This window comes from Tamandua tetradactyla, chromosome 19, assembly GCF_023851605.1.
Source record: "Tamandua tetradactyla isolate mTamTet1 chromosome 19, mTamTet1.pri, whole genome shotgun sequence".
Classification (NCBI taxonomy): domain Eukaryota; kingdom Metazoa; phylum Chordata; class Mammalia; order Pilosa; family Myrmecophagidae; genus Tamandua; species Tamandua tetradactyla.
Window position 1 is genome coordinate 27,798,222 of NC_135345.1, and position 24,779 is coordinate 27,823,000.

Below are 24,779 nucleotides of genomic sequence, written 5' to 3' on the forward strand. Positions count from 1 at the left end.
ATACTTGGTGTTTTGGGGCAGAGGTAAGAGAAGGAGGAAGTTGGATTGATTATGAGAGATAGGATTCATGAGTGATAATCTAGTTCCAGTGGATAAGAAGTTGGAGTGGGGAGGCTGGTTTACAGAACAGATGGGTAGGTAAGCTGGCTTCTGTTATAAGGAAGAGGACAGTTCAATTGTAACTTAGCCTCACTTGCTCCCAATATCTTCTGGGAGTCATGGTTTCTACTTAATTCCTATTTTAGTCGTCTACTGCTGTGTGATGATTCTGGGGTTTGACTGGGGTGACTTTCTGCTGGTTTTCCCTGATCTCACACATTTAGCTTCATTGAGCTGGAGAACTGACTCCCGGAGGCTGGGGTCAGCTGGGAGAGCTGAGACGGCTAGGCCTTTCTCTCCATATGCTTTCTCATCCTCAAAGAGGCTAGACTGAGCCATGGTAGGGGGGCAGCATTCCAAGAGGACTAGGCCGAAATATATAAGCTTTTCTCAATTCTCTATTTGTGTGACATTTGTTGATGTTCCCATTGGTCAAAGAAGTTTATCCAGCCAAGCCCAGGGTCAATGCAGGAAAAGACACAACAGGACTATGGATGCTGGGAGGTATGACTTATTGGGGACCATTAATCTAACAATCTATCCAGCATGCACTCTATTTTCTCTCATATGCAAATACATTCATCATTTATAAGACCCTCACAGTCTCATCCAGTCATGACATCAAGAGCAAAGTTTATGAATTCATGATCTGAAACCAAGTCTAGATGTGGATGAGGCACTTTAGGTGATCCTGAGACCTGTAAACCAAAAGATGAGTTAACTGCCTCCTCCTCCCCATCTAATATGCAAAGGTAAGATGGAGTCAAAATAACCACAGTAGATACCTCCATTCAAGAAGAGGACATAGCATTTGCTGCTCCATAGCAATGATGAATTCCAGCCGGGAACCCAGCATCAGGCTCCTTATTCTGAGGAAGAGAATATGTCTTAATTAGGGCCCAGTTCTGCAACCTGGAGTGGTCTCATAACCCACTGCTCTCTGTGGACCCTCCAGTCTTTCCTTTTCCAAATGAAATGGCCTATGTTTGCAGTTGAGCAGCTTTCTGAGTCTGCTTTCTATTTGCCGAATAGAGCCACTTTTCAGTTTGAATTATCTGTGCCTCTTTAATCCAAACTGATAAAACAACTTTTATACTTGGCCACTCAGTGGGAATTTTGTGAATCTGACTGAGTTCACTTCATGACCCTGAAGTCACATCCATAAGACTTTTTGAGATAGACCTCTCTCTACTTTAGGCTGAATATCAGGTGTGGTAGGACATTGCCTTTAAGATTTTTAGAAATGCTTTAGTCCATTAGAGAGTGTCTAACTGGGTACTCTGCTAAAGCTTTCTGAGGATGTTACAAATGGTCATACAGATACCCCTGTGATTTGATCTGAGGTCACTTTTTACTTTTTGAATTTATACTTAGTAAAAATAGTGAAAATGTGACATAGTCTTATTCTTCAACCCAGTACATCTTGATTTTACTATAACTCCTTGAAATTCTACTTGGAAAACAAACAGTTCTCTTTGTAGATAATCTCTTTCTTCTTTTTACAGGAGAGCTGCTTGGCACTTTCAACATTTTGCCTGGAAATCTTCCTAGCCAAATCCACAAATCCATTTTCTCTTTTCCAAATAAATGTAGGTAGTAGTTTCACAAATTACTTCTCTTCAAACCATGAATCACAACCTTTTCAGCCTCCAAAAGCAGTTTCTTCACAATGGTCAGCAGTGTAATGGGCCCTAAAGATGTCTACACCCTAATATCTGAAAGCTCTGAATGTTAGCCTACCTGACCAAAGAAACTTTGCAGCTGTGATTAAGTTAAGCATCTTAAAATGGGAAAATTCTTGGATTATCTAGATGGGCCCAATGTAATACAAGAACCTTATAAGGGAAAGAGAAGAAGGAGGCAGGAGAGGCAGATGTGACGATGGAGGCAGATGTCAGGGATGTGGGGTGGGATTTGAAGACGTTATGCTGATGGCTTTGAAAATGCCATCAGAGGCCACAAGTTAAGGAACCCAGGCAGCCTCTGTAACTCAAAAAACAGCAACAACAACAACAAAAGCCACCACCACCAACACAGAAGCATTTTCTCCTCTAGAACCTCTATAAGGAATGCATTTCTGCTGATATATGGATTTTGTTTCCATAAAACCCATTTGGGATGTCTGACCTCCAGAACTGTAAGATTATAGATTTGTGCTGTTTTAAGTCATTATATCTGTGGTAATTTTTTGCAATAGAAATGAGAAGCTAATGTACCCACTGTCTTTCCATCTTCTGCTATCTGTTTGTTCAGCATTCCTCAGGCCACATCGATTTAGTTCTTTCTTCTTTTTAAAGGCTAGCTCTCTGCTTCTGGTACTGAATTTTGTGGTTTAAAACAATAAGAACTGGGAGGTGTGACGGTGGGTCAGTGGCAGAATTCTCACCTGCCATGCTGGAGAGACCCGGATTCGATTCCTGGTGCCTGCCCATGAGAAAAAAACCCCACAAAATAGAAAGTAATAAGAACAATATTTTTCATGAGCTGTGGGTTGGCTGAGTATTTCTTCTTCTGATTTCACTTAGGCTCAATCATGGGGTTCCATTTGGTTTGAAGAGCTGGCTGGAGGCTAGGCTTCTCTGGAATGACTGAGATGACTTGGTCTCTCTTTCCGTGTAGTCTTTCATTCCGAAAAATGCTAGACTGAACAGGCTTTCTCATATCTTGGAGGAAGTATCTTAAGAGGGCCGACTCAAAGAGCAAGTACTTATCAAGCCTCTGCTTGGATTATGCTTGTTGATATCCCACTGTTTGGCTATATAACCAAACTCAGAGTCATCGAAGGAAGGGACAATAGAAATGCATGAATTCTGAGAAGTGTGATTTATTGGGGGTGATGAATGTAACAGTCTATCACAGTTGCTAAATATCAAAACACTGGTTTGTACCATGGGAAAATGAAGAGAATTGTCTGTGATGTGTAAAGGAGTATTTCAGGTAGATTCATTCTTTTAGTATTATTCCAAACTAATAGAAAACACTCAAATCAGACTTACTTTCAGGGCCATTTCAAGTAGACTTTTAATTATTTTTGGGTGCTTTTATGACTTAAAAAATCAACTCGAAACTGGCCCCTACTTCCCTGCCTGGTTGTTAATGTTAAAAATGTATTTGGGGACAGGCCACGGTGGCTCAGTAGGAAGAGTTCTTGCCTGCCAGGCCAGAGACCTGGGTTTGATTCCCAGTGCCTGCCCATGCAAAAAAAATGTGTATTTGGTAACTCAAAAAAAAAAAAAAAAAAAAAGACTTGCAGTACAGAATGAGGAATGAGAGCTGGAAGATTTTAAAAGCAATTTCAGATTGACTTTCTACTTTGTTGGATGAGTGTCTAAGAAATGTTATCAGGAAATCAATCAGAAAAAGAAATTGTCTTACAAGAGGATAGGAGAGCACTACTAAGAAGGAGAGTCTGGGGAACTAGGCAAATGTTGCAGGACATTTTACTGCTGACTTTCAACTCTATCTTGACAATAACAGAAGCCAGTGCATGGATAGAGACATCGTTATGTGCTGTAGTCGCCAAAGTAGAAAGCCCTCTTTCTTAAGTGACTCATGAAGATTTTTTTCAACATGACATGTTCCTTCACAGCATATGGTAGATTGAATTACATACCCTGATTTAGGCAGGGTATGTAAAGATCAAGACAGTCTTGATCTTTATTCCTGTGCATGTGAACCCATTATAAATATGATCTTTTGAAGATGTTATTTTAGTTCAGGTGTGGCCCAAATGACTGAGAGTAGACATGAATCCATGTCTGGGGCTTTCATAAGCAGAAGTAATTCATACAGAAAGGGAGAAAGCTATGAGGAGGAACTGGGAGCTTAAAGTCAACAGAACACAAAGAGAAAGGAGAGGACATCACCACGTGACTGGGAAGTCAAGGAATCCAACAATTACTGGCGAGCCAGAATGCTGCTGACCCCTAGAGGAGGCAAGCCTTCCTGTCTCTGAAACTGTGAACCAATAAAGTCCTGTTGTTAAGCCAACCTTTGTTGCAGTCTGGAAAACTAAGACACACTGCACTGAAGAATACATTTTCTGGATATGATAGTATTTAATATATGCTAGGCATTTTGACAGGTACAGGTTTATAGAGATGGATAAAATGTATTTCCTGCTCTTAGGGTATTACAGTCTAGCAGAGAGGACAAAGACTTGTATATAGACACAAGTATGCAGAGATGAATATTGTCTTACTTATAGTTTCATCAGACTAATGACTGTATAAATACTGGTACCTTCAGGGTATGTATGACTCCTTGCTCTTGCATCTGAATCTACCTATTGACCAGGTGAGACCTTCAACTGTTCTAAACTGTTCTCCAAAATATCCCTGTTCCTGATCATTGTCTACTGTCTGCATGAGAGAAGGCATGACCCCTCCCATCTAATGAGTTTCAGCAGACAGAAGTCTGGTCTGGAATTCCTAACAGCATTTGGAAGTAGAGAAACAAAGTTGGCAATTGTCTTTTTTTTGCTTCTAGCCCAAGCAGTTAGTTAGCACTTCAGAGTTTTTATTATAATGGGCAGCCAACATAGAGAGCAGTTTAGTATTCTACTAAAGCTTCTGGAAACCATTTGGTCTCTAGTGGGCTATTTTAAGCAGTTTCTACATGTCTTCACTCCTATTCAATTCTTCTTTTCCAGTAAAAATAAGAAAAGATGCAAAAAAAGATATGGCAGAGATAGTGTTAAGATTCATCCATATAATTTAGCATAGCTAGAATTTGTATTATCTTAACCATGAAATTGTAATAAATCAGTGAACAAACGAGGTTGGTGTGATAGAGTCGTAACCTGCAAATCTTCTGTCAGTCAGTTCCATGCTTGGGTGATTATTAACGATGGCTATTTAATGCATTCATGCAGGAAGACACTAATTCACAGCAGGGAGGAAGCAGCCTTCCTTATGACCTAAGTCTAGGCTTTGTGGAATGTGAGCCCATCAACACACCTGAATGCCAAATATTTACTGGGGGCTGGCCCTCAGGGTCACACATGCAGGTATACTCTGCTGGCTAACCAGTACAATCAGGAAAGAGTTGTGACTGTTCCTAAAACCCTAATGGTTTGAAAAATGGACATATGAACAATTTATAAAAAGCTCCTCAAGAATTTCTAATTTAATTCCTTTTTTTAACTGCTGTGGGAGTTCAGGGTGTCAATGTGTCTTGGGAGCATTTCAGTGAAAATGAGAATTATAAGTAGAACTTCAGTCTTTTCTTTCTTACAGTAGAAGAAAATGAATATTATTCATGAGCCTAGATTAGTTTTTTATTAAATAGTAAAGAAATAAATACTTCCTGAATGTTCCAAAGTGTGTCTGTATGGTCAGCCAGAGGCTTAAAGTGAGGGCACTATCTTCTGTATCAGTAATGCTTGGTGAGTTAGTGGGCAGGGGCCTGAAACAGTAAGGTGCTAGTAAATGCTTAGCACCTGGCTTTCAGGGAAAAAAATGATTCCTGATTTGCCACTTTCCATGGTGTAAATATTCCCACTGTGATAACTTTCAAGCTACCCGAACTTACATCAATAAATGTGGATTTGGGAAGGGATGTGGCCAGCTGGCCCTCCCCAGATGGTACCACATGGTATCAGCTTACATGCAGAATCCACCCATAATAATTTATAATCAGTGCTCTTCTAAAATAAAAAAAAGAGTTGGATGGTAAGAGATTATAGATGCAATAGAGGTAAATAGTTCAAGGATTTCTCTTCCTTTATTCTTGCTCAACATTTTCCTTTTCCAGATGAAAAATAAGTGGAAATTTCTCTGTTTTTCATGAAGGGCCATGCTATTCATAGCCTGGATATGTTTTACCATGAAGACCATCATCCTAAATCTCTCAAATGTGGACTATTCATTAGGTCTCCCAATGGAGCAGCCATATTAAATGGCAAATCCACCTAAGTGCCAGGAATGCTTGCTGAATTTTTTTTTTTTTAATATTGAACAGTGATTCCAGTTCTAATGTTTGAGACATACGTTATATGAGAGATGAAAGGATTTTTTTCAGTGATTCATTTAAATCAATTCTAAGTAAGTTGACATTACTGGGAAGCCTTTGAATATTTTATTATGTGTAGGGATGGCATTTCTAATTAGAAAAAGTTATATTCACCTTCTCCAACTCACTCTTTTCTCATTGCAGTCTCCCAACTCAATCAACCTTAGAGTTTCCATGTTAAAAAATTATCCTAAAAGCATTCAAAATAGAGTGGGAGTAAGAGTGCCATATAATATAATCTCATTGTTCTGAATCCTTCAGGTGGTTGCTGGAAGAATCAGCTCTGGACTGGATTCATTATAGGTTGAGGAGAGTGAATCAGCTCTGGACTGGATCCATTATAGGTGGGGATGGGCGGATTTCATCTTCTCTGGTGCCCTCAGGCTGTGTTTACCAGGGCTGAGTCAGCTGGTCTGGCTGGGAAGCGTGTGCTCTGTGTGTCCCTGCAATGCAACTGTTCAAAAATACTTTGAGGATGATAGTATCAGAGCTTCTGAGGATGCCCAGAGTGACCCAGCTTCTGGAAGTTTTCTGAATTGAGTGCGTGGTGCTGTGCTGCTGCTTTTCCCATACCTCAGGCAACAGCCCATTGCCCATCACAATGCAGGCACTAAACCCAGGACGGCGGTGGGAAGGAAGGTTAAGCCATTACTGCCTACCAGAATGTTCTGACTGATGCCTAAGGATGCTCTTCTTGGTGGTTTATAGCTGCTGAAAATTTGGAAAACAACTTAAATGTCCCCAAATCTGAAACTAAAAATTTAATTTATGGCTCAGTGAAACAATGCAACCACTAAAAATATAAATGTAGATGCATATTTATTAATTCAAAATGAATGATGTATAATTAAGTAAAAAAATTATGGTATGTCTCATTTTATGTCATGTTTATTTACATATATATATAGAAAAATGGAAGGATTTATATGGAATTTGAAGATTACATACATTCTTTTTTTCTATTTTGTTCATCTATGTTACAACATTGAACAGATACACATAATAATAAAATGGCTGTGAAAGATTAAAAATGAAAAAAAATATAATTACCCAGTTTAAGAGAGATATTTATGAGGATCTGACCACACCACTGTCTTCCTGGACTTAGTCTGTGTTCTCCTTTCTCTGTGTACATCCCTCCATCCTCCTTTACAGGAAATGCTGTCTGAACCCCAGGTTGCTGAATCAAGGCAAGTCTCCTGGATTTCCTTCCCACACCTAGTATTTCTTCTCAGGATTGTACTGTGAGGATGAAGACCAGGACACCAGTTTTCTTATGAAGGCCAGGGAAGCTGGAGCTACTTCAAACATTCCAGCAGGCAAGGGGGTTACTGCTAGACTCAGTGGCTGGGACACAGGGAGAGGACGATCCTGTCAGGCGCCGCCACTCTTTCAGACACCCAGGCTTGCTTTCACAGTTTCCCTTGGCTTCTCTTCTGTGCCTTCCACTGATGTGCTCCCTTCACAAAAGACTGCAGCGCCTGGGGAAATCTTCAAGTAGCTAATCAGGATGCAGCTGCCCTCTCGACTCAATCCTACTTAATGTCTATGTCAGCATATCCCTTGCCTCCTCTAAGTCCCAGTCCACGAGGTGCATTTTTAGCTTTCTTAAATGGAAGCCCATCTCAAGAGGAGGATTAGCCAATTGGCTAAAGAACAGAGAATCAATTTAGTTTAAAATAGTTCCTTTAATGGCAGTATTTTGCATCCACAGTCATTTTCCGAGACACTGTGTGCTTTGTCCGAAATCCCTGGGGAGTGAAGAGTGGGCTTGCCTTTTGCCGTTAGGCAGTGAGGGCTCACTGTGCACCCCTGCTTTTTGTTGGAGTGAGAATCTGAGCCAGAAAAGGATAGTACTTTTAACCTCCCTGAAAATGCGGTGGGAAACTGCTTAGGATGTTTCATCTTTAACAAAAGGAAGAAAGGAAATGATCAAAGCTGGAGATAGAGGATAGCTAAAGAATATATACTCTTGCCTATACTCCAACTAATTGATTATAAGGAATTATAAGGACCTTCTAATAAGGTCCCCTGGTACTGAAATCTATCCTTAGTGATGCAGGGACTCATACTAGATGTTTTAAAGTAAAAAGTCTCTCACCGAGTGATTGGACAAATAATTGGGGCCTGTATCTCATTTGAGGCAAAAAACTGAATTTAGGTAGCATCTCCAAATAACTGAAAATAGGTAAAATGCTAAACTTTGGCATGCACAGAGAAGATATTGGTTAATTCTCTTATGTGACCACAGAAATTTACCTTTTACTTTTTTGGGGGGATCAAATGACTCATGCAATCCTAGCAGGTCTTATTTATTTTTTTTTAAAGAAACATTTTCAAGCATGTTTTGTTCTCCAAGAATTTACAATGTAAGTCAGGACACATGTTGATAAAAATTGAAAAAAATAAATCACTACAATTTTCTGAGCAACTACCAGGTGCCAAACACCGGAGATAAGTTCTCTCTTTCCTATACAAAGATTGTGAAATTTAAACATTATTATTATTCCCACCCATATACCCCAAAGCCAAAGTCAGGGTGCTTTGTCTTCTCTAAGACCTTCCAGTCAGGAAGTGGTTGAGCCAAGTTTTGAGCTTTCTAGCTTTAAAAGTGCCTGGCTTCCAATAAGCCACAAAATCTTTCAGATATGGAACCAACACCAATATATATATAGAGAGAGTTATATTTTAGCAAATTTGGAGGTGAGGGTGAAATTATCTAAAAAGGATGTATTCAGCAGACATATGTGAGGTGAGTCGAGTATGCAGGGTTGGAAAGGAAGTGTCAGGATAATGGAGTGTATCCTAAATGCTGCAAAATGGTAAGGCATCCTCCTCACACAAGGCAAACAGCAAGCGTAGGTGATGAATAGAAAAATCAGAGTTAGAATCAAGATAAGGGGACAGCTATGAGTTCTTTATAGGCTGGGTACTGTCTTAGCCTGTGTCCTCATTGCCCAGTACAGGGCCTTCCTTGCACATCCTTGGAATTATATAAATACTTTAAAAAGAAGGAATAGAATACCACAGCACACAGATATGGAGGACTTACACAGGAGCTGAAATGGGAATAGAGAGTCCTAGCCTTTCTATCCCAGGTGATTCTCATACTACCTGGCACCTGGCTTTCTTTAACCAAGAAAAAATCCAACCTAGCAATTTTTAGTGCAGTGGTTCTGAACCAGAGATCCATGGATGGGCTTGGTGGGGCAAAGGGAATCTGTGATAGGGGTTTATTGTAGTGTTTATAAACACTACAATGTTTTGGAGTGTATGTACATTATAATAGAGAAAGAGAACCCATAGCCTTTATCAGATTCTTTTTCTTTTTTTTGTATGCTGTATGGTAGGGGTCACATTTTATTCTTTTTCCATGCAACTATCCCATTACTGCAGCATCATTTGTTGAAGTTCTTTTTTTTTTTTTTTTTTTTTTCAGAGGTGGGGAGATGTGCCCAAGCCAGGAGCCAGGAATGGAACCTGGGTCTCCCTCATGGCAGGCAAGAATTCTGCTACTGGACTACTCTTGCACCTCCTTTATCAGATTTTTAAGAAGAACTATAAATTATTCAATAATAACAATGGTAATAATAAGAAGATGAAGACACTTTGTTATGGGAAGACAAGAGGATTAAAAGACCAACCTCTCTATTGTAGACTGTTTCCTTCTACTCTTCAACCTCAAAAATGCGAAGGTTATCACCGATCTTTGCTATTACTCTTCCTCCTTCCTGAAATGTCAGTCAATTCACCATTTTGCTCAACCAAATCCTCTGCATCCTATGGAGCCGAAGTGCTTTCATCTTCCATCAAATCTTTCCTGAATGCTTTGGGTCCCATTAATTTAATATACCCTCCTGTTCTGAGTTTCTATAGAACTTATGATCTATCCTAGACAAAGTATCATTTAATTACATATCATCTGATTTTGTTGTTCCACAAATCCACTTTTCAGAGCTAATAATTTATCCCTGGCCATGGTCACCATATCATAGGCTAGTATTTCAAAGCACAAACTTGGCTGGTTCTTTACTTCTAGCTGTATGCCCTTGGACAAGTTACTAAACCTCTATATACCTTGGTTTTCTTCTCTGTAGAATGGTGGTAAAAACAGAACCTACACCATTCAGTTGATAGAGAATAAATGAAGTAAGGCATAAAAGGTGCTTAGCATAGTCTCTGGGAAATAATAAGTTGATTTTTAACTATTATAGTATATTTTTTATAGCCCTCTACTTCTTCTAAAGTAGTAGGGAAAAGGGGAGCAGAAGTTTTGGTGGTGATGTCCTTCCACTCTTTCATTCTGAGACACCCAGATCAGTTCCTTCATCTTTGAAATAAGGTAATAATATTTACAGACAGGGTTTTTGTAAGATTCAAGTTAGGTAATGTACATGCACTTGTTTTGGAAACTTAAGCTCATTACAGGGCCAGCCAGGCCATCAGTGTTCTGCCTGCCCTAAATTTTCAAACTGAAGACAATCTCTACTCTTTTGCTGTGATAGTTAAAGGGATGAGGCCAGAATTGCCAGGAGTATAAGCTATGTACCTTCCTCATGGGTATTAGGAGAAAACACAGTCCATGCCCTGAAAGAAGTAGAACTGGGAGTAAGAGAGGTTTGGCTGCACTGAGTCTCTGTTTCCCACCAACTCTTGCTATTTTCCTATCCTTGTAGTTGACTTGAGTCTATGACTCCAGCACCCTCCATTGACCTTCATAAAAGCTAGTTGGAGCTGGGTAACTTTCTGGGCTTCTAGGGTAGCCCTTGACTGATACGGTGGGGCAGAAGCAAATATAGCTAATCAGTAAGAGAAAGAATGGCCGGGGTATATGTGAAGTTTTCTCTTCCAAACAAAAGAGAAATGGAAGAGATTCTGGATACTTGAGTTGGTGGGCAGCATATACCACACAGGGGCTTCCTGCCACCACAAAGAGAAAGCAGAGGAGGGACCAAGACCCTTAGAATTTGAGGTGCACACATTTTCCTAGTCCGTGGAGCTCAGAAGTTTGGGAGAAACATTCCGGAGCAGTGCCGGGTTCAGTGGTCCTGTATGCCTGCTCCATGGTCCTCTGATTCCTCAGGACACAGGTGGCAGCAATTGCAACAATGTATGTGTGTGTGTGGGGGGGCACAGTGAGGGGAGAGGTAGCAACCACAGTGACAAAGAGAGGTGCTAGGACAGAGCATGGCATCAAAGAAGAGAACTTCCCTTGTCACAAAACTGAATATCTGCAAGGGACTGCTGCAGCAACAAGAACTCAGAATCCATCTCCACCCACTCCATTTTCTGGAGAAACTCAAGTCCTTGGGGCTGAGATAAACTGGGACTGCAGCAATTATGCCGATTGGGGTCTTATTAAGACACATTTAGTTTTGTGGCCATAAGAAATAGGTTTCATAATTCTCTAGAATCTAGGGCCCAGATTTTCTTTTCAGCCAGGGAATGAATGCCACTCAAATGCCTAAGCTGAGATCCTCAAGATGTACAGTTTTGCACATGTGTGCACACATATACAGGCATATCAGATGCACTATATATATAGTACATTATATCATTTTATTGTGGTAGTCACAAAGATATGTGGCTTGGCCCCATACTGCTTTCACATTTCCTTTATGAAGATCCTTTTATAAAGCTGGGGTTGTGACAATCATAGGTAAGACTGCATTTCATGTATTTTTCTGAACAAACATTTACCTTCTTGCTGGGAGGTCCCTGGGTCTCTTGTGGAGACTTCATTGTTAAGGCATTTGTTTTCAAACAAATGATTAGGGAAGTAATGAATGATCATCGTAGAAAATCTGGGAAAAGTGTAAAAAGGCCAAAGAAGAAAATGAAAATCACCCATAAGGAACCACTTTGAGAGAAAAGGGAGATGTTCGCTATTTCAATAAAAGCTCCTTTGCCTTCAATTCAATTTGAAAAGCATTCACTGCACCTGTGTGGACTTCTGTGCAGGGTATTGGAATGAATATTGGAATAATACTCAGTCCCTGCCTTTGAAGACCTGGTAGTCCAGTTAGGGCTGTACAGTTCCTCCTTATGTGAAGTTCTGCTCTATTCTGATGAGTGTTATAATGAGGTTCCAGCCTAGTCACACTTGTCAAATTTGCCAAGCCAATGAGTGCTTTGGGGAAGAAAAGATGGTTTTTAAACCTCAAATGCAGGCTAAATAAAATGAGAAAGCAAACTGTTATCCTTTGTTTCTCATCAGGCTCCAAATAAAGGAGTTCAGGAGCTAAGAAAAGACTGCATTGCAGTAAACATCTAATGGCAAAGGTGCACTAACTTGCTTTTTCATTTGAGTGACTTGGGGAGGAGGCCATTGCCAGAAAGAGCTGATGCAGATTGGGGCAGACTATTAACCAGCTGGGTGTCTCCCACGTGTGGGCTGAAATCACACTTACCAAATTGCCTGAGACAGGTTGTACAAAAGCTATCAGCTGCTACTAGCTTTTGACTTGCCTACGGTTTCTTCTAGTCATTTCTTATTATTGTCTCAGTGCATAAACACTTCTGAACAGATGACTGCATTTGTTCTTTGTGTAATACATGCCAGAAGGAACTTATGTCTTCAGGGGACAATTTAGGGTGGGGGGTTGAGAAAAGGGATAGTGTGGAGGCTTCAAATGAGGTTGGCAGTTATGGGTGTACACAAGGCGACCATGCTCAGAAATGACTCCAGGAAAGCCAGGTGGCACCTGTGCTACCTGGAGGTTGTTTTGTTTGAGGCCAGGTCTTTGCTTGGAGGTGATGGGGCTCTAGGTGAGACAGGTGCAGTGAAGATAGCTCCATTGTACCCACCCACACCCACCAACCCACCTGCACACTCTACAATAAGCTTGAAAAGAGCAATCAGAGAAGGGAAAGAAAAGCAAAGCATACTGAAACCAAAGAGAACCAAATGCCCCCCTCCCTGCCCCAAAACACAAGCTCAAGGACAAATAAATTAACTGACGTAGGGTAATGAAGAAAATACATAGGCTAAAGAAGATTAGTAAGTGAATATAATGATGGGTTTGGGGTCAACTCTGCATTATAAATGAAAATCTGAAAATAAATTTCCATCAGTTAAGAAGAGCGAAGTGTCTCTTTGTGAATTGTCCGCAGCTGCTCAGATGCTGATTATCTTTCTTTTCTGCAGGCATTAAGGGGAAATAAGCAAGGAAAATGAAATAAAATGAACTGTTTAAAACACTTCCTTTCAAATATGCCGTATTGTCTGCAGGGCTTTATGACCTCAGGCAGCTGGCTGGAGGAAGGGCATTTAAATACTTGCGCTTTTTACTGGCAGTTTACTGAGGCCCTTTTCTTGCCTTAAGGTTAAAGGCCATGGACTTTAGAAGTCCAAGGACATCTTTTGCCTTCGAAGGACCCAGGATGACAAGACCCCACAGCTGCCCATGTTTTTTTTTGTTCCCTGGGTTTATATGATCCAATCCTGGTGGGGCTATGGCCTCAGTTCTAACGGAGCCTCTTCTGGAATCACACACCATCTTGGCATCCATTCCAGGATTAAATCCTGACTTCACAAGGATTTCATCCCTCCTAGACTCGTTTGGGGGTCACTGGCTTTATAGTTATGATATTTTTTTCATAGCCTTTGAGCTTTCTGTCTCTCTCTTCCATCCCGTTCCTTCCTAATTTTGGCTCCTTTAGGTTGTGCCCTGCAATTAGGGCTCATCCTGGGTCTTGATCGTGCAGGAAAAGTTGGAAATCAGGAATGAACAATATTCTGGTATTAAGAACAGAGGAATTGGAGTGGTGCCATGGTGGCTCAGTGGCAGAATTCTCACCTGCCATGCCCGAGACCCGGGTTCAATTCCCGATGCCTGCCCATGCAAAAACAAACAAACAAACAAAAAACCCAGAGCAATTGGTTTCTAGTCCCCATTTTAACATACCCTATACACTCTAGCCTTATCATTTTGGACAATCTGCTTAAACCCTCAAAGCCTTTCTTTCCTTATCTGCAAAATGAGACTAATATCTCCATCACATGGATGTTGTCAAAATCAAATGAGGTAGTGAAGGTGAAATAATTAAAAAATCTGTGAAGATAGAAGTCCTCTGTACAATTAGTAATGTATCTCTATTGTATCTGTCTTGGCCCAGTTTGGTATTAGAAACAAAGTGGATTTCTAATACAGACAGGACTGCACCACTGGGATTTCAGCTCTAGATTCAAGTTTGGGCACAGTTAAAATGGAAGCTTGTCATTAACCATAGGGTTCCAGCTAACCCCTTTGGATGTGTATATCCGCGGGACCCTCTTATTTTCTCCCATTACTTGAGCCTGGTAAAATGAAAGCCATGGGCTGAGGGTAATCTTTTATGAGTGTACTTCAGAAAACTCAAAATCAATAGTTTTCTTTGTGGAAAGCACCCAGGAAAGTAGAACAGAAAGAATCACAAGAGTTTACTATTGCTTTTTGAGGCCGATGGTAAAACTTTATGGTATCCGCATAAAATACATGGTTGAATACAAGTGAAACTGTATTTCATTATAGTTTATCATTGTCTGATGATGGATAACAATGCATTTTGTAACACCTGCCGTCCAGTATAGGTGTGGTCAGGGACCTGAACTATGCTTCTCCCCTCCTAATGATCATGGGATTTATAGGGCAGCCAGAGGACTGAGGGTGACATTGATGAAGGGGATGACAGACTATGCGAAGGAAGCTGTGGCTTTCTACAGACTCAAAGCCTCCAGAAAATGTTTTTTAGTGGTAAATCCTACAGCTAAATGCCCTTACTATATAGATGGGTAGTGGTGAGGCAAATAATAATGATGATAATATTAATAGTAACTAATGCATATTTATGGACAACTCTCAATATCCCAAGCTTTGGATTTATTATTTTACTTACATTACCTCATTTGACCCTCACTTTACTGGTCAGGATTCTCTAGGGAAACAGAACCAACAGGAGATGTCTGTAATATTAAGAGATTTTTATAAGAATTGTCTCATATGACTGTGAGAATATGCAAATTCAAATTCCATAGGGCAGGCTGGGAACGATGTTGAAGGTTTTCATAGAATTCCCCCTGAGCAGCTGGTGGGCCTAGGTAAAGATGGAAATTCTCCCTGCTGGCTGCTGAAATAATTAATTCTTTTTAAAAGGCCTTCAAATGATTAGATAAGATTTATCTCATTGTTGAAAGCAATATCTTCAGTTGGTTATGGATTTAATCAGCCATAGATGCAATCAACTTACTGATGATGTAAATCCATGAAAAGTCTTCACAGTAACAATCATGTCAGTGCTTGCTTGACCAAACAGCTGGAAACCATCTTCTGGCCAATTTGACACGTGAACTTAACCATCACACTCCCTTTGAGGTAGGAACTGTTATTATCCCCATTTTACAGGTAAGAAAGCTGCGTCTGAGAGAGACCGAGTAACTTGCCTAAGTTTACCTAGATAGTAGGGGGTAATCTTCCTACAATGTTGTGGCAGAAATTGACTATCCACACACCAAACCTATTTTCTTCTTTTTGGGCACACGACTAGACTGCATTTTCCAGCTTCCCTTGCAGTTAGGTACGGCCGTATGATTGTGTTTTAACCAATGGGATGAGAGGCAACTGATGTGCAGCATCCATACAATCCTACCCCAAAAGCTTCCAATCTATCATCTAAAGTTTTCTCCTGCTTGCTGCCTGGATTTAGAGAACTATGACTTCAAGGTAATGGCAGAACCTAAGATGATCCCAGGTAAGAGCTACATGGAGTAGAGCTGCTTGCCAATGAGGAACATATGAATTCAAAATTCAATTCTCATGTGAGCCAAAAATAAGCTTCTATTATGCTAAGACACTAAAATGTTGGGGCTTACTTTTTACAGCAGCTAGCATTTACTCTAATACAAGTCAATTTTGATCCCTTTCCAATATATATCTAAAAAACATATCCTACTGCATGAGGTTCACTTAGGAGGAACAAATGAATCAATAGATGCATAGGGTGACTGAGAATCCTATGATGTTGCAGTCTGTTGGAGTTCAGTAACATGTTTTATTACAACAAAGCTTCAGCCCTTTGTTCCTTCTTTTATTCCATTTTTTTCTCTCTCCGTCTTTCATTTCTTATTAAGTACCTATTTTGTTTCAGATACTGTGTTATGTGGTGTGGGGCCTGAGAAATTGTTTATTATAAACAGCCTGCTAAGAAGGCCACCTTAAGTGCTTCCAGGTTTGAAGTTCTAGGGGAGCACGATACAGCATAGCTTGTGTAATTCTGACTCAGCACCTGTTACGAAACCAATGATGTAACATGTATCTAATCACATATAAAGTGCCACTTCTGTGTAATTTCGCATATAAGGGACTATTGTTCTGTAAGCCTCATGAGAGAGGATAGAGAGAGAGCAGAGCAGAGGGAATAATTAAAGATGACCCCTCTACCAGTGGCCCCTTGTACCTTCTTTAAATTTGCTACTGGACCAGAGTGACTGAACCTTAAGCTGGGACCTGACATGTAGCAAGCAGAAAAGAAGAAAACTAATAAAAGCAGTCCCTGCCTTTAAAGAGCTCAATCATAGGTAGGTCAACATACATAAATACAGTATATAATTATGTTGCATTTTGGTAATAACTGAAGACCTGTGCTCTATGAATACAGAGATGAGGCGTCTGACTTGACCAGGGATGGACAAAGAAAGCTTAGAGAAGGTGAGGGAGGCCCACCATCAGTCCTGGGTTTATTGGAGACTGAGGAGTTCCGAGGATGGAGGACTTCCAGTGACAAAATCTATAAAGTCCTGGGCCAACCAGAATGGTTCAGACACCGAGGTAGAGGCAATATCATTATCTATTCTCAATGGATGAACAAGAGTTTGGAGAGAGCATTCTAGGTTAAGGGACAGCATGAGTAGAAGCATGGAGTAGAGAAACAACATGAGGCATTCTGTGGAACTAAGACAAATTCAGAGTTGCTGGAGGATGAAATGCCAGGCTCATTTTCCCTGTGGAAAATGAGGCTGGAGAGTTAGGTAAAAGACACATTGTGAGTGGTTTTGTAAACCTTATTGGGAGTATGGAAATGTTTTAGGCAGCGGAGGGAATGATGGCAAGGACTGAAGGCAAGGGGATGAGTGAGAAAACTACTGCAGAGATCCAGTGGAAAGGCAGAGTAGAGAGGAGAGACAATTTTAAGAAGTCTTTAGAAAGCCAAACAAACCTTCAGGACCTGGTTGTAAATGAGACCAAGGAGTCCAGAGAGAAAGCAGATCCAGGTTGACTTGTAGATTTTTAGCGGAGTGATCAAACCGTGTTACTAGAAATTTGAAAGACAGCCTTCCTTTCTCCAGCCTGTGTGCTGTGTGACATGCCTAACCTAGCTTCCCTGAGATCCACCCAGCTCTCAGCTCTTTGTGAAGACCTGTCTTCTCTTCCAGGGGAGGGCAACTTTTGTCAGTTTTCTGCACTGCTCTTTGGCACCATATTGGCTCTTTCTCCAACTTCCCAAAGCCTCCATGGAAATGTATGCCCCCGGACCCTTCCTCTCCAGACTCCCTTATATTCTCAGTCACCTATTATATCACACCTCCACCCATCACTCCAGAAAAATTCTCAACATCCCAAGTCCCTTAACCTTGAGAGTCTGTTTTCCATAATCTTCAGTTGGGACCACTGAAGTTTAAGAGGGAATTGGGAAAACAAAAACTAATGTCATACTTCAAGCATTTAAATAATTTTCATTACCTGACGATGAGCTATTTGGAGCCAGGAACTGTATTTATTGTTCACGTTCACATACAGCACAGGGCCTGACCAGTGTTAGATGCTTCAGGAATATTTGTAGGATCAGTGAATGGATTGGTTCCTCAAGGGAAAATACAAAGGGCAGGGTGACAGTGCAGCCCCAGTAGCCAGCTGCCCGAGTGCTTTAATGGCAGGGAAACCAAAGGGTTTTCTCCCAAGATTCTTTTTTCAACATTTAACCAAAGTGCTACTAAATAAAAGTGTATTTGCCCAGAAAAGTGTTATGATAGGTGTAGCTCAGTGAAATAAGGGAAAAAAAAATACTCTCAATTACACAGAATTCTGAATAAGAAATCCTAAAAGTTGTGCATCTCATTAGAAGACCAAATTAGACGGAGAGTTCGGGTTATTCGGGTATTATTTGTTAGCTACTTCTATGGTTGAGGCACTGTCCTGATTCACTGCTGTGTATTCAATAGACCGTCTGCGCCATAACTGGAAACCTGCTGCCAATCAATTATTCAGTAAAAATTTACTGAATGCCTATTGTGTTTATAGCACTATGTTGAGAGTGAACCAGAGAAACAAGGCAACTACGGTATCATCACTGGCCTTGAGGAATATACAGTTCTGTTGGGATTTTGAAGTATTCAGTGCATTTAATTGAATGGCCACCTCTTTTAATTTGGCTTTAATTTTGTAATGAACTTCAAGGGACAGTTCATTTATTTTGTGGAGGTTTATTTTGCTAAATCACCAAATAATCTAATAGTGTTGATTAGAAATACTTTTGAGCATACCAAATACATCATTATTCTGATGAGGAGATTGGCACAGCAGGCAACCATGATTAGAGCTGAGAGTAGTGGGCAATCTTCTGGAGCCTGACAAAATGTTTGTTAATAGAGAAATATATATTATTATCATGTTTGTTGTATTAGTCTCTTGCACAGTCTATAAAAATAAAAATAACACAAAAAGAATCTATTTTCATCAATTATAGTCTATTTCTGAATTAAAAACAGAAGCACACATTTTAGTATTCTTAGTCATTTTGAGAATGTCTTACTCTGAAATACGGAAATATAATAAAAACAGAAACCCTATATTATCAGCACTGAAAAACAACAATAAAAATCAACCTGAAAGTAAATCATTATGACTCTTTTCAATTGTAGATTTATCCTCTAGATGTATGTAATTTCAGTAGAATTAAATTTATTTGCACTTGTAACTAAAATGCAAATATAACCGGCTATCTCTTCTAAAGATGCAAATTAGTCAGCAGGACACGTTTCAAAGCAGAAATTTCCCTAAACGTGTTTCCCAAAGGTATACATTACTAATTCGGGTTCAATTTAGACTATTTGAATAATAATCATATCAGGGAGAGAATCAGCAAAAGAAACTGGTGCAGGTGACTTAGCTGGTGCATTTGCTGGTTTAAGAGGGAACTCTGCAAGCCTTGAAATAAAAATTCTCTCCTCACAGGAAGGTGCTGACAGGGCTACATCCTAGTCAGGAGCAGTTTCTGGGATCCTACTGTTCCCAAATTCTTATCTTCTCAAACTTGACTTCTCTCTTTTCAAAGGGGAAGCAGTCCCTGAAGAAGTAGATATGCGGTTAGTGTAAAACTGGTCACTGTTTGCACGTCTGAAAAGCATTCTTTAGCTTGCAGTGATCTGCATAAATTAGCCCTTTAGACCAAGACTCAGAATGGACCAAGAGAACTCCAGACTAAAGATGCATTGAGAAGAGATGGAGGACTCAGACTTTCACAGAAAAAGGGAGAGGTGGCTCAAGTTCAGGAACCATAAAGGACTCCTATTGCACGATCAGCAAGACCCTCTGGAGCTTGTGAATTTAAAGGGGCCACAATCCACCATAATTGTAGCTTTTTGCTTCTGTGCATTCCTTAGTAGTTCCAGGATTAATACCTGCTCTATTCCACATCATTATGACTTCATTGCCTTAACCATTCCCATCCTCTCCAGCATAACAGCCCCTGAGACCTCAGCCTCTCATCTTGGCTTTCTTTAAGTCCATTCTCACAGCAACCATGGGTGAGCTTTCTAAAAATTTAGGCTCCATTTCCTACCATACCACACCCTGGCTGAATACACTTCAACTTCAGACTCTCTAGTATCGTATAAAATATTCTTCATCAATGATGCCTGCTTATTTCACTGGTCTCATCTTTTGCCACTCCTTTCCTTTCCACATAATCTGGTATTCCAACTTCTTCTGGTTTCGATACATACCATAACATTTTGTCAAAGTAGTCCTTGCATTTGTCATTCTCTTCTTGTTCACCTATAAAGGGGCCCTCTTCTGGGAAGTGAGAACTTCTTCTTGTTATGGGTCTAGTACCTTCTCACGCTGAACCTCCCCAGGGTGGAGACAGCCTCCAAAGGGAAGGCAGGCCAAGGCCTCCTATACTGTTTTGACAAACCCTCCAAAGGGACAAATTTAAAATACCTCTTCATGGAAGCTAACATTTCTCTAATCTCATGGAAAGAGCCAGCCCCTAGCACTAGTAAGTAAGTGCCTTGCAAGGCCTTTATCATCTTCCTCGTCCACCTCCTCCTCCTCCTCCTCACCAGCCTCATGATGTCGGTGACAATAGTCACCACTTACTCACTATGGCCAGGCACTGTGCTAAGTGCTGTTACATGGACTGTTTCCTTTAATCTTCACAATAATTAAGTTAATATCATTATTACCACCATTTTACACAGGATGAAAGGGGTTTACAGAACTTACATAATTTGGCCAAGGTTATGTAGTATATGGGTTGGGGAGTAGGAATAGACTCTTGGCTGTCCAACTGTACTTTTAATATGATGCAAAACTGCTTTTTATTCCTATTCATCCTTAGGCAGGGATGAAGAGCAGGCTTGATGTCCTTATAATGGGTATTTGCCTTCTCTGTGTAAGGCCATGGACTTTATCTTTTCTCAGACTTATGTCCCTAGCACCTGGCATCGTGCCTAGCATGTGTTAGTCAATGCTTAATTAGTTGTAAATGAAAAACAGCCAAGAAGGATATTCTGTCATTTTGAAGTAGATGGAGATTAGGAAACACTATTATCTTAAACTTCAAAATTTTCTAGTTTAGGTTGAGAAACCTGAATAAAATGATGTAAAGCCAAAAGGTATGTATGCACATATACATATATGTATGTATATATGAATGTATATACATATATATCCTAACTTGCTTTTAGGTTTTGCTTTTGCTTTGAAACTTGCCAAAAGAATCAACATCCAAACTCACCCATCATTCACAGCCATTCCGAGTAAACATCAAGATCTTTTAAGAAATAATTTTTTAAAATGAAGCCTGAGACTTTAAGTTCACTTTTGGGTTTTTACTCATAAGTGCTCCTAAATTTGTTGGAGTGATTCAATCAAGGCCATGTCTCGCTATGGTTCCCTATACTGAATTATTTGCTAACATTGAGACTCAGTTCACATTGTGGACCTGATGCTAAGAAAAAGAAGTCTCCTTGAGATCTCAGAGATTTTCAATAGCAGCAGCACTACCTGGAGAAGAGTGGCTTTGAGTGGTCTGCACTGTAATATAAAATATCACTCAGTAAGCTGTAGTCTCCGATCATTTTTATAGCAAAACGTAACATACTTTTCTGGCAAGGTCAGAAATGTCAATAAAAAGGTACAAATGGACTTGCTTGCATTTCTCAATTTTGAAAACAGTCTGCTCTCTTTAGTGAATTGGTGCTGGGGCTTGAAAAGCAAGTATACTTTCAAAGAGATCTTGTGGCTGCCTCTGACTTTTAACCTCATGCCCATCTGTACCACAAGGCTGGCCTATGGGGGCACCATGTAGTATTTGTCCTTGGGACAATTGGGAAAATGTCCTTAAGGCCATGGGGAAGCTCATTCAGTTTGCAGAAGCCAATGTGCCTTGGAGGGTAGGTTTCTTGGGGTGAAGAATGATTTTCTTCTTGGCTCTTGGCTGGGAGTCACTCTCAGCTCCTGGATAGTGTTCTCAGGCCCTTTCCTTGAGGCTGCCTTTTCTTCAAAGACAGCAACAGTGTGCTAAATTCTCACATCTCCAATCTCTCTGGCTTCCTCTTCTGTGACCAGCCAGAGAGAACTCTCTGCTTTTAAAGAGCTCAGTAACTAGGTTAGGCCCATTTGGATAATCTCGTATTATGAGCACCACCAATTTGGGACTTTAATTACATCTGTAAAATCCCGTCAAAGGAGTACCTGTTTGAGTAACCAGGGGCCAGAAAATCTTGGGAATTAAAATTTTAAAATTTTAAAATTCTGCCTACCATGGGGCCAAATGTGGACTATTTGCTTTGAGTATGCTATTTAATTGAAAGTTTCCAATGATCTGTAAAGACACAAGGAAATTAAATTGCCTAAATTACTCACATATGATGAAGCTGGTATTTGTTCCCAGCCTCTTCTGACTCCAGAGAACATTTGCCCTTTCATAGTAACAATCACAGCTATATTAATAATAAGGGTAATCTCTATGTGCCAGAGAAAAACTGCTACTTTTCATGTGCTAACTCATTTAAACTTTACAATCACCCTGTTGCTAGGTACTATTATCAGTCCCATTTTGTAAGTGAGGAAACCATGGAAGAGCCAGCCAGTTGTCAACCAGGCAGTTGTTAGTATAAATAAACCACTCTAGTTGGTCTCAACCTCATCCATCAGTGCTGCTTGTAGGAATTCAAAGAGGATCCCAATGCTTTACCAGCACCTGCTCCAGATGCTCACATATTTCCTGGATGGGTCCTTTCTTTCTCAGTCATGATTTCCTCCCTCTCACAATGGGAAGTGACACCTTCTCAGTCTTTAATTGTGGGTCCAAAGAGACAGTGTATGTGACCAGATCTTGTTCACTGAAAAGTACGATTCATGTGTCCTTTCCTCTAGGAGACTCTCTTTTGTCCCTTAACTCTAGGTTCTGAGCTCCTCCTAACTGGTCTCAGAGTTCCTGATACTTCACCCAGCATAGTTTTTTATGTCATATTATGTAGAGCAGATAACAACACAACAGCAGATTGGTATAAACAGATTATGGGACATCTTTGCACGTGGAGCCCATAACCATTTAAGATTACACTGAAGAAGAAGTTTAATATCTTGGAAAAATTTCATAGTAGATTGTTAAAGAAAGTTACAAAACACTATAAAAAACATGATCCCAATTATACAATTAAACAAGCAAACTATTCTTGAATGATATACACATTAAATTAAAACATGGTATTTGTCTGTGGGTGGTGGGGTTATGGACAATTTTTATTTTCTTCTTTGTGCTTAACTATGCTTTCTTTCTTTTTTTTTTTTCAGATTTCCTACAATGAAAATATATTATTTTTGTCTCCAGGTGAAAAAAAGAAAGTTTTTCTTGCCTGTCATGCTGGAGATCTGGACTCAATTCCCGGTGCCTGCCCATGTTAAAAATAAAAAAAAAACAAGAAACCCCAACACAATGTCACACAAAGAACTATAGTACAAAGAAAGCCACAAAGACAATTCTTATGACTCTTCAGCCCTAATCTGATGGAGGCAGACATAGTGTTTTATAATGTTTCTTGAGTAATGCTTTGTCTCTCTTTTGATACTATCCTGCTGGTACCCCTAATCTGGGCTAAGAATAAGACAATGGTTTTGCTCTTCTCGATCCATTAGTATGTGCACTGCCTGCAAGTCCTACAGAGAAGGGGATTGGGGGAATATGTGTAACAGGATATCATTAGGTTTTTTGATTGATTGATTGATGGATGGATGGAAGTGCTTATTTCCGACAATTGCCTCCTATATACTTGGCCAGCGTACTGGTTTGAAACTGTTATGTACCCGTTAAAACCAATGTTTTTTAAATCCTGATGCAATCTTGTTGGGGGCAGACCTATGTTAGGGTGGGATGTTTTGATTAGATTGTTTCCATGGAGATGCAACCCACCCAACTGTGGATGGGACCTTTTGATTAGCTGGAGATGTGACCCTGCCCATTCAAGATGGCTCTTAATTAGTTTACTAGAGTCCTTAAAAGAGCTGACACAGAGAACAAAGACATCTGGAGATGTAGAAGATGCCAGAAGTCCCAGGAGATGCCAGAGCTTGAGAGAGCCATTTGAAATCAGAATCTGGGAAGGAGGACAGTAGCCGTTGCCATGTGCCTTTTCCTGTGACAGAAAAACCCCAGACAGAGAAAATAGGCTTTTCTTCTGAGAAGCTATTATTTTCTTGGTGCCTTAATTTAGACATTTTCATGGCCTTAAAATTGTAACTTGTACCTTAATAAATCCCCTTTATAAAAGTCAATCCATTTCTGGTATATTGCATTCCTGCAGCTTTAGCAAACTGAAACAGCCAGGAAGTTCAGAAATATCCTCATATAAAGTAGTCGGTTGCCTTTGTGAGATCTGAGACACCCTTCCTGCACCCGACTCCCCCCCCCCCAAACTACTTCAAGTACAAGGAACTTATCACTACGATCGCTCTCCTGGAAACTCTGGACAGGAAAGCAGGTACAACTAGGCTGCTAGAAATTGAGAAAGCCATCAAGAGTCAAGGCAGACATACTCTTTGACTCTCAGGGGTTGCGAGGCCTCTTTGATACTTGCAGCTGCTTACTCATCTTGCATGATCTTTGCTAGCCCACTTTTTTTAGCATGGGCAAGAACCAAGAATTGAACCCGGGTCTCTGGCATGGCCGGTGGGAATTCTGCCACTGAGCCACTGCCGCACCATCCACTAGCCCACTTTTAAGCTCAAATCTCCCCTCCAGCAACTACAAGATACTCTGTGTCCCTACGTAAAACTTGAGAGAGAAGGAGAGAAAGAAAGAAGAAGAGAGAGACAGAGAGAGAGAGAGAGAGAGAGAGAGAGACAGAGAGAGAGAGAGAGAGAGAGAGAAAATGTGATTGATGTAGACTGACTGATGCAGACTTCCTC

At 40.3% G+C, this 24,779-nt stretch overlaps 1 long non-coding RNA gene across 1 annotated transcript; it reads right to left on the bottom strand.

Annotated features, from left to right (window-relative positions):
- Nucleotides 1-760: 760 nt before the first annotated feature.
- Nucleotides 761-22,341, bottom strand: LOC143663533 (uncharacterized). Its single transcript, XR_013165994.1, has 3 exons — nt 22,236-22,341; nt 885-968; nt 761-797 (listed from the first exon to the last, which is right to left on the bottom strand). It is a non-coding gene; the product is annotated as an uncharacterized LOC143663533 (long non-coding RNA).
- Between the last annotated feature and the right edge of the window lie 2,438 nt (nt 22,342-24,779).